The sequence below is a fragment of the Gymnoscopelus braueri genome (genome assembly GCF_963280865.1).
Source record: "Gymnoscopelus braueri genome assembly, chromosome: 18".
Classification (NCBI taxonomy): domain Eukaryota; kingdom Metazoa; phylum Chordata; class Actinopteri; order Myctophiformes; family Myctophidae; genus Gymnoscopelus; species Gymnoscopelus braueri.
This window is the reverse complement of record NC_137618.1, coordinates 4,827,704-4,838,727: the sequence shown is the minus strand read 5'-3', so window position 1 is coordinate 4,838,727 and position 11,024 is coordinate 4,827,704. Positions and strand designations below refer to the sequence as shown.

The 11,024-nt window shown below is 37.1% G+C and overlaps 1 long non-coding RNA gene across 1 annotated transcript; it reads left to right on the top strand.

The window, feature by feature from the left end:
* Positions 1 to 236: 236 nt before the first annotated feature.
* Positions 237 to 3,178, top strand: LOC308106054. The gene is made up of 3 exons (XR_013934959.1): positions 237 to 376; positions 1,094 to 1,375; positions 3,060 to 3,178. It is a non-coding gene; the product is annotated as an uncharacterized lncRNA (long non-coding RNA).
* The last annotated feature ends 7,846 nt before the right edge of the window (positions 3,179 to 11,024 follow it).

Sequence of the window (11,024 nt, the reverse complement as noted above, 5' to 3'; positions counted from 1 at the left end):
GTGATATTAAAAACAGACTATTGTATTTTCAAAACTCTACTATATATTGTATATATAATTTGACAGATAAATATGTTTGATCATGTGACTGTGTCCACAGCTCTGCCTACAGCTACTGTGAGGTTTTCACCAGATCCTGTCTACACTGGAGAGACACTGACTGTTACATGTACAATACAGTCTGAATATACAGACTGGACTTATACATGGTTCAGAGATGAGACTGTAGCTATCTCCTCTGGTAGAAACCGTATAGTTGGAAACACCATCAGTAAAGTAGAAGCTTCTGACCAGGTTGACTACTGGTGTCAGGGTGAGAGACAGTCCCGTCCCAAAACCTCGACACTCAGCATCAAGAAAGGACTTGCAGTTCTAGGTAAGAAACCACATGAATTATTTTAAACACACACACACACACACACACACACACACACACACACACACACACACACACACACACACACACACACACACACACACACACACACACACACACACACACACACACAGTCTGTCTACAGAGTGAGTGAGTGAGTGAGTGAGTGAGTGAGTGAGTGAGTGAGTGAGTGAGTGAGTGAGCGAGCGTGCGTGTGTGCGTGCGTGCGTGCGTGAGTGTGTGTGTGTGACAGCATTATTTTTCTTCCTTTCTCTGCTGTGTCCGACACTAGAGCATTGTTATCTGTATAGTCAAAGTTCTACCGTTATTATGTTACATACTTAACTTTAGGTATGGGTTTGGAAAGGTTCAATTATTGTAACTGAACATTTTTTATATTTATACATAATATATTTGTTAACCCTTTACTGGATATATTTCCTATCATTTGACATAATAATCAGTTGACTTCCCCTATTAAAACACTATATGATGTCACTGATCTTAATGTATGACAGCTGTGCAGGTAGATAGAGACAACCAGACAAGGCTCCATACTGTAGCTGGAGGGAGCTAGTTGGCCATCATCATAGGCCTACTAATTAACTCTAAAATAGAATACGAAAAAAACGTTATTTTCAAGGCTGCACTGCATAAAGTATATACATAATTTAACAGATAAATGTGTTTGATCATGTGACAACTCTGTGTCCACAGCTCTGCCTACAGCTACTGTGAGGTTTTCACCAGATCCTGTTTACACTGGAGAGACACTGACTGTTACATGTACAATACAGTCTGAATATACAGACTGGAGTTATACATGGTTCAGAGGTGAGACTGTAGTTATCTCCTCTGGTAGAAAAGGTATAGTTGGAAACATTCTCACTATCAGTAAAGTGGAAGATTCTGACCAGGTTGACTACTGGTGTCAGGGTGAGATACAGTTCCGTCCCCAAACCTCAACACACAGCGACAAGAAAAGACTTGCAGTTCTAGGTAAGAAACCACATGAATCGTTTTAAACACACACACCCCCACCCCCCCCCCCCCCCCCAGCTGCTTTCTGGTTTTTTTCAAATAAAAAAATCAAGAACACTTAAGAACCCTATGATGTTGATTTACTTTATATATTGATTTACTTTATATATTAATAACACTAAATAATACTATGTTGGTAGATTAACTTTATTTATTAATTTAACATGAATTAGTAATACCGGTAAGTACCTTGGACATTTATGATTATTGACAATCTTGCAAGAGCAGTGTCATGGGTTATATGCAAAGGTAATATTTAATTTCATCATAGTGCATCATCTTAGATCAGAGCTTTATTGTACAAATGGCATTCTAACAATCAAAGGTGGAAATAACTTTATTTCTGTTGAACATAGATTTTAGATTAGTTTGAACAATAATTTTCTACCTTATGCCAAGTCAATAAAGTCAATAAAGCAGTGCTGCAGTCATGCCTTGCTATAAGACAGTGCTGCACACCGAAAGTAGACGATCTACAAGCTCATAGTGTGTTGCATCACAAACCTGCGTGCTTGTACATCTGATATTGACACGGTCGTAAAACTGTGTCAATAAGGGCCCTATCTTGTGCACCAACTTACCCCTTATGCCTAAACTTTTAAAGCATTTTTTATTATTTTGAAAATAATTTTTAAATAGTTCAAATATCTACATCGACACATTTTGTATAAATGCTATTTGAACTATTTAAAAAAGTTTTTCAAAATAGTAACAAATGCCTAAAAGGTGTAGAGGTAAGGCGCCATACAAGGTAGGGCCCTAAGTACTGTATAAATCAGGTTTATGGCTAGTAGTCAGGGAATGTAATCAGAATAATGTCAAATCTAGGAATAAATTCCTTACCAAGAAATGTCTTCACCAATGTGTTTGTAAAGGTGTCTAGTAACACATCTCACAAAGACTGAAATGCAGTTTCCCTAGGAGAATTTTTGACAGCTGCTGAAAGTCGGGGTACCCACCATAACCTTATGCGGGAAAATAAAATCTAAATTAAATTATTTTTTAAGTAGCATGTGAGGGGTCAAACTAGGGTGTTTTTATGATTCTGAATCCATTGCAAGCATTTTTTTTGCACCGAAACCACTCCTTGGGCTAAAAACGGCCCAATCTCAATGGGCTTTTAACACAAAAAAATTACCTGGAAAAGGTTGGCTATGGCCGTTTTTTGCAGCAGCTGCTGTCAAAAATTCCCCTAGGGAAACTGCATTTCAGTCTTTGTGAGATGTGTTACTAGACACCTTTACACACACCTTTTACGACACATTGGTGAAGAAATTTCTTTGTAAGGAATGTATTCCCTGATTTTTGAAATATCCCCTGACTGTCAGTGTCAACTCAGAGCAGATCGGAGCAGACACGACTAGGGAGACTTCTGCTGTCTCCTTGCTGCCAAGCTTACAGATCGCAGCTCTTTTTTTAACAGCCTCTCAGAGCCAATCGAGGATTCCATTATTTTATCTGACCCCGGTTGGTCCCGCCTATATTTGTTAACGCAAGCGTGGGTGCGTGTGTGTGTTAAAAGAATATTTATTTTCTGTTTATTAAAGAGTTTGAGATCATTTACACTACCTTTAATCTCTCTCTCTCTCTCTCTCTCTCTCTCTCTCTCTCTCTCTCTCTCTCTCTCTAATGTAAACAACAGATCAAACAAAGGCCACACTGAAAGCTGAGCAGACAGTCATACCAGCAGGGGGCAGTGTTACACTGACCTGCTCTGTGGAGGTTTCATCTGGATGGAAATACTACTGGGACCAAAACAACCAATCACTGATCATACATGATGATCAATACTCTACTGGACCAATCAGAGTGTCAGTAGGAGGAGTCTACAGGTGCAGAGCAGGGAGAGGAGATCCAGTTTACTACACTGAACACAGTGATGCTCTGACCTTGAACACTGCTGATGGTGAGTTGTTTAATAATCTCTGTCATGCCAATAGCCCGGGGGCAGGAGATTATGTTTTCACCCCTGTCTGTGTGATAGTTTGCGCTGCATTTTTGCTGCTACTCCTACAGTCTCACACAAATTCTACAAACTACAAACTCATACAAATTGGTATATATAACCTCTGGAGTCATGTGATCAACATTTGTCATTCAGACTTTTAATATTCCATTACAATTGGCTATGATTGGCTAAATGATGCAGGGCTTCTATAGAGTGCACCTCCAAAAGTGCTTTCTTTCCTCCTCCACAAATATGTAAAGTTGAATTGTTTAGTCGTAGAAATGCTATCCTTCCTCTTGTCATGATGACTGCAACCCACGACTTACACAGCTCTGGCTAGGCAACCCAGCCTGGCGGAGATATGCGCTCCGAGGAGCAAACTTTTGTTGACTTTGTCTTTAAAAAAATACAAAAAATAAATAAAAAGTAGTGCATACATTGTAATTACATCTGAATTATAGGTAATTAAAAGGATATTTTCTTTCAGTTTTTTAGGTACAGGTGTTTTTATAAAGTAACTACATTTGCATTTTCATTCAGTTTTGTAAAATGTTATGTTGTTTTCTGTGTCTGGATCAGAGGAACAGAGTTCTCTACATGTAGTGGGTCTGATTGTAGGACCTCTGCTTGTCATTCTACTGACCATCCTACTGATCCTGCTGTGTAGATACAGAACATCTAAATGTGAGTACTACTGTAGCCTTCTCCTCATTCACATACAGAGACACTGTAGCCTTCTCCTCATTCACATACAGAGTCACTGTAGCCTTCTCCTCATTCACACACAGAGACACTGTAGCCTTCTCCTCATTCACATACAGAGACACTGTAGCCTTCTCCTCATTCACATACAGAGACACTGTAGCCTTCTCCTCATTCACATACAGAGACACCGTAGCCTTCTCCTCATTCACATACAGAGACACTGTAGCCTTCTCCTCATTCACATACAGAGACACTGTAGCCTTCTCCTCATTCACATACAGAGACACTGTAGCCTTCTCCTCATTCACATACAGAGACACTGTAGCCTTCTCCTCATTCACATACAGAGACACTGTAGCCTTCTCCTCATTAGGTGGATTATATCTAGATAAGTCCCGGCCCACACCCAACATCCAGTCCACAGATTCCAATATACCAAGTACCCCATATGATTTAAAATATTACACAATAGGAATTCATGTTTTAATTTCAGTTCAAAAAGGTAAGCCAGTGAGCAATTACTACCCTCACTCACACTTTGTGACACTTTAGATACTTTAGATACTCAGTATCATACGTTTTAACATTCTACTGTGAACAAAATATATATCTATTTATATCCTTTTCCTCACACATTTATGAACGCGCTGTAGTATCAGCAAGTACCTGTAGGGTTCACAAACCCCTGTTGAGAACCCCTGCATTAGATTATACTAGATTACATCAGATTGATTACATCTAGATTACAACCACAGAGCAACTCTCCATAAAACATACTGAATACCATGACATAACAATGTAAAGGTTCTAATATTTATGTTATAATGTATTGTTTTTAATTTACAGGTCCATGTTGCATCAGGTAAGCACAGTATTGATCTCTGTTTATTCAACATAAGCAGTAGATTACATCTACTTTCATGCTTTATTTACGTTAAATATTTATGTTTTAATTACAGACCTGTTCAGCCTCAGGGAATCAATCAGAGTTCAGCTACAGACCAGGGAACCAATCAGAATGTGTCTCCTGATGACGTGTACCTCCCACTGCAGCACAGTCAGTCTCTAAACCAATCATGTTCTGACAAGAGCAACTCCTTCTAATTTGAATATTAATTGATTTAGAAGTTCATTAAACATTGATTGTTTTCTTTTTTACAGTTGGTTTTGGGTTTATTCTTCCCAATTAGCAGAATAATTCAAAAATGTAAATAAATAAATAAAGTAAACCTGTCATTAATTCTTATTTGTTTACATTTAGGAGACACAAGCGTCTATGGAATTATCAACAACTCTGACGACTATGAAAACGGTACAGTATAAACTTATTTTAATCTACTTTGACTTGTTTAAAAAAAGAACCCACACACATTAGTCCTGTACAGTCAAGGTCAAGTTCAATGTCTGTGTGTGACAAACGGGACACAAGGAGGGGTTTCACGGGGCCTTCAACACGCTGGGAACATGTCTTTAATTTAGGAAGAGGACCTACAGTATGAGATGGTAAAGAAATGCATAAATTATATTAAGTTTTCATCACAAACTGATCATTAAGTCCCATTGTTTGAGTTCTGCATTGGTTTGAGACGTTACTATAGCAACAAAATAGCCTAATCAATAAGATACTTTTGTTCAATTCTAATGGGATTATAATGTTAGTTTCCAAATGGCAAATTGCTTCGTACAAGTCTGTTCTCTGAATGGTTTCTCTCTCTCTCTCTCTCTCTCTCTCTCTCTCTCTCTCTCTCTCTCTCTCTCTCTCTCTCTCTCTCTCTCTCTCTCTCTCTCTCTCTCTCTCTCTCTCTCTCTCTCTCTCTCACAGACCAGGGAACCAATCAGAATGTGTCTCCTGATGACGTGTACCTCCCACTGCAGCACGGTCAGTCTGTGAACCAATCATGTTCTGACAAGAACAACTGCTTCTAATTTGAATATGAATGTATTTAAAAGTTCATTAAAGAATGAATGTTTTATTTTTGGAAGTACTTTAAAGTCTGCCAAGTGGTTTGGGGTTTGTTTTTCCTTAAAGCAGAATAATGAAATCACAACTAAATTGAAAACCATGTTTGAAATGAAAAATAAAATAATCACCATCATTAATGCTGATATGTTTACATTTAGGAGACACACATGTCTATGGGGTAATCCAGCACTCGGATGACTATGCAAATGGTATAGTATATGCTTTTTATACATTCATTCAAATCATTTAATAATAATAATAAATTGGCCTGTACTCTATGTTTTTAGTTTGATCCCCATACCTATGATTTTCACCAACATGAAATGTTTTTGATGGTTTCCTATCAGTCTATAGGAAACCGTCCAAGGAAAACTTGACACTTACAAATCAACACAAAAATAATACAAGATTGGCTGGACTGCATATTTAAAGGAGCACTTCACCCATTTTCAACCTTATCTTCGTATAATTGGTCTTCCCTCATGCTGAAACCTGCCTACCAGTGACATCATCGGTAGGCAGGTTTGATCATTTCAAACAAGATTTCAGACTTAATTTTTTTTATTAATGCAAGAAAAATGTTCTAGGCTTTAGTTTCTATTGGCTTAGAATCCCCATCCATGATATCATTGGCAGGCAGGTTTCTGTCCACAGTCAACCAAGAGTGAGTGAGTAGATGGAAATGAGCATTAGTGACTGAGGACCAATTATATTAATATAAGGTTGAAAACATTACATGACTGATTCATATCAGAATCCAGAATTAATTATATGTTGAAACCAAGTGGTTTTTGAGTGAATTTATTGTGAGTCGAAATATGTGTGATCTGTTGAGATGGAATTAAAACGTAACTTAACATATTAATGATAAAACTCATGACAACTGATATAGAATTAAACTGAATTAATGATAAAAGTCATGACACCTGAATACAGATTAAACTGAATTAATGATAAAACTCAGGACAACAGAATGAGAGCTGAACACATATTCTAGTATAGATACAATGACTACATATTATACTGCATGTTCAATGACTCATTAAACTATAATGTCACTTTGTTTCAGCTCCTTAGAGACACACGACAGCCCAACACCACACACCTGGATGAAGTCACATGGATTGTAACCAATAAATGTAGGGTAACATCTATCTATGTAACCAATAGGGTAACATCTATATATATCAATGTTTCCCAAACAGTGGGTCGGGACCCATATGTCAGTCCCGGAGCAAAGTTAATACCCCTTTATTTTTTATTATTATTATTTCAAAATATTTTCAAAAAAATGCCCAACATTTCCCAAAAAATCCTTGAGGTAAACTAAATTCAAACGTTTTTCAAATGAATTCCATAAAAAAACTACAAAGAAAAATCCATTAATCAGAAGGAAAAAATACTTTTAAGAAGTAGTGAAAATATCAGATCTACTCATGCTAATTCTAAGGTAACATTTATCTATGTAAACGTACAAATGGATCTATACATGCTCCTGTACATGTGTATACACACACGCACGCACGCACACACACTGTACATACTTTTGTGAGTGCACACCAACACACACACCCACCCACACACACACACAAACACACACACGCACGCACGCACGCACACGCACACGCACGCACGCACGCAGGCAGGCAGGCAGGCACACACACACACACACACACACACACACACACACACACACACACACACACACACACACACACACACACACACACACACACACACACACACACACACACACACACCAACACACACACACACACACACACACACACACACACACACACACACACACACACACACACACACACACACACAAACACACACATTTTTGCTTCATTCTAGCCCTTAAGTAGTGCAGTATAGAAAATAGTAATTTTTATGTAAATTGTTGTTTTAATTGTATTGTAATACATACTATTATATTAATTACAATATTTGTATTTATCAGCTTCAATTGTATAGTGTTTCAGTTCCAATTGTGTCTATTCATATTTAGTTTTTTCATCATTTAATTTCACTTATTTATCATGTATCCTGTATGAGTTCTCTCTCCTGATTGGATTTTCTTTTTATCCTGACCTGAAAATGTGTTTTCTGTTACGGAACAAACACTCTATAGCAATGGTTATATACTATCACAATATATCTATTTAACACTTCTTTTTAACAGTTAAATATCACTTACACCACCTTTAACCTATTTTAATGAACTCTTTTTATAATGGCCTCTCTGTAAATGAGACTCATGTCTCCATGAGAATACATTGTAAATACAGTTTAACAAGACCAGGAGACCTGGTTCTGCCAGACCCAGAATGAAGTCCTAGTATGTGACATAATAATGATGTCATGAATAGTTCGTTTTTTGGCTGGGGCCGGGGGACAAAGTGACCATGCCCATGTATGGAGAAAACAGATACAAAGCCTCATGTAAGCCTGACCCCTTGGGTCTGGCAAAAATATATATTGTTTTGTATTTCCACTTAGGTATTAATTGTTAATGTTTGTATAGATTTTGACCCGCTGTCTGAAACCTATTTTCATTCATCTCAATTAATTCCATGTTGTTGTTCTTTTCATTCAGTTTTTCTACTTTATTTTGTCAATTATCTACATGTTTTTAAGTGAATACATGAATACATTGTATTTTTTAGAATAAACTTTGCTTCAGTTTGCTAATCAAATTATGATGAATCTTTTAAGAACTATGTTTGAATGTAAACAAGATAAATTAGATGAGTGCTTGTACTATTTGCATTTTAATTAAAAGCAGTTTGTTGTCAAAACGATGTTGTGTAAACTCCTTATTACACATTTATTATGTCACCCAAGAACATTGTCATGTATTTAACAATGTTTTGACAGACTACAGGCAGTGTTGGGCAGTAACTATTCACTAAGTAATATATTACTGTAATATCATTACTTTCCTCAGTAACTAGTAGTGTAACATCAATTACCGAAACAGTAATACAAGTACAGTTATTAAAGGAGTAGTTCACCCAAAATTACGCATTGTAATCGATTTCACAGCCCATGAAGCCTTGAATTCATGGTGATTGTAGTAGGCATTAGTGTGTAAATTTCAATATCGTTGGTATTATTAATAATCAAATTAATAATCATACATTTGGAATTATGAGTATTTTAAATTAAGAGTAAAGAAATGTACGAGGCACCATGAAAATCAACTTATGACTAAACACAAGCTTAATTTGTATTAAACCCTAACTTTAAACCACCAATAAAAGAATCAAAGATTATAAAATAATCAATTATTATTTTATTCCAATAAATCCACAAGATCTGAAGGGGAAAACGTTCTTTTCTTGTTTTTTACAGAGACAGACTATATTAATCCTATAATCTATACTCCTCATAGTAGGAGGTTGTCGCATGTGAACAGATCTACAAGCTATCAACACGCTGCAATGTGACACATTGTTAGCTTGTTGATTTGTTCTTTTTAAGCATGTGCCCTCTGGTGAAATGATGAAGTAACATGTACTGTAGTTGCAGCTCTGTGGGTCATAAAGATTAACATGGTGGATCATGAGGGAGAAGACAGAGATACTTTCAACACCTGGAAGTATTGTTATTATTGGGTTTGTGTCAGTCAAACATACAAAGAGTCGTTTTAGTTAAGTCAACTCTTAAGATTTGGACTCAGTTTAAACGCCATTTTGGTATTCAGTTATTCCCAGTAATAACCCCTCTGTGTGCAAATCCTTTATTTCCTTCCTCCTTACAAGATCAGGCATTTAAAATCTGGTATGATCATGGCATTAGGTCAGTCAGAGATGTGTTAGACGGTGGCACGTTTGCTTCATATGAACATATTTCTAGAAAGTATAATCTGCCAGAGCCCACCTTTTCCGTTATTTGCAAGCCCGTGTTTTTGTTCGTAGAAAATGTACTAGCTTCCCGACTATTCCACCTAATTCACCCGTAGACACACTTATAGCATCAGCTCATATTACCCTTAAGGGAAAGATATCCTTGCTTTTTACCACACTATTTGATCTTCATTTATCATCAACCACTGCCTATAAAACTCTTTGGGCCCAGGATCTGGAGGAGGATATTTCTGAGGCAACCTGGGAATCCATTATGGGTCGTGTTCATCAATATGTGCGAAACATGGGGAGTACAATTTTTCTCCGGGTGAACTGGACCAAGGTCAGGTTAGCCAGGATTTATACTGATGTTGACCCAACGTGTGATAGATGCCACCAGGCTTCAGCTAATCTTTTTCATAATGTTTTGGACCTGTCCTTCCTTACAGTCTTATTGGTCATCTATATTGGACACTAGTTTGGATGTGTTACAGTTGCCCATAGATCCATCCCCTATTATTTCCCTCTTTGGCGTTCTTCCTGAGACCATTTCTTTGCTTAAATATCAATCAGATTTTGCTGCTTTTGTGACTCTGCTGGCAAGACGCCTTATTCTGATCCATTGGAAGAAAACCCTCCCATTCCCGCTGGATTTGTGATATACTGGTTTGAGATACCTTGTTTATTTGCTTCAGTACATGCATATATGACCTGTGAGTATGTAAACAAAACAAATCTATAAATAGAACGTAAAAAACAATACAGTATAAAGAGTATTGTTTCGGACATGTAATTAGTTGAAGCATCTGCAATGGCAGGTTTGAGAGGAAATGCAAATGTGTGCCGTTCTGCTGTTTGGTTGATGTTTGACTCCTATGAGGATAATTATTGTTCTAATCACCCTGTCGGGTTTATTTCTCAATAATGACCCGCTCCCCATTGATTATCCCTTGCTTATTTGATGGTGCCCTTACTCACTGTATTATGTAGACCCTCCAGATAAACACAATTATGCGATCGCATAATTCATTGCATAATCAGCCAAATGGCGCAGATTATGAGGGGGTATTTTATTTGATTTTTTTTCAAAAAGGCCACATATTTACCGCAATAATATTTGCAAATATGCATAATATG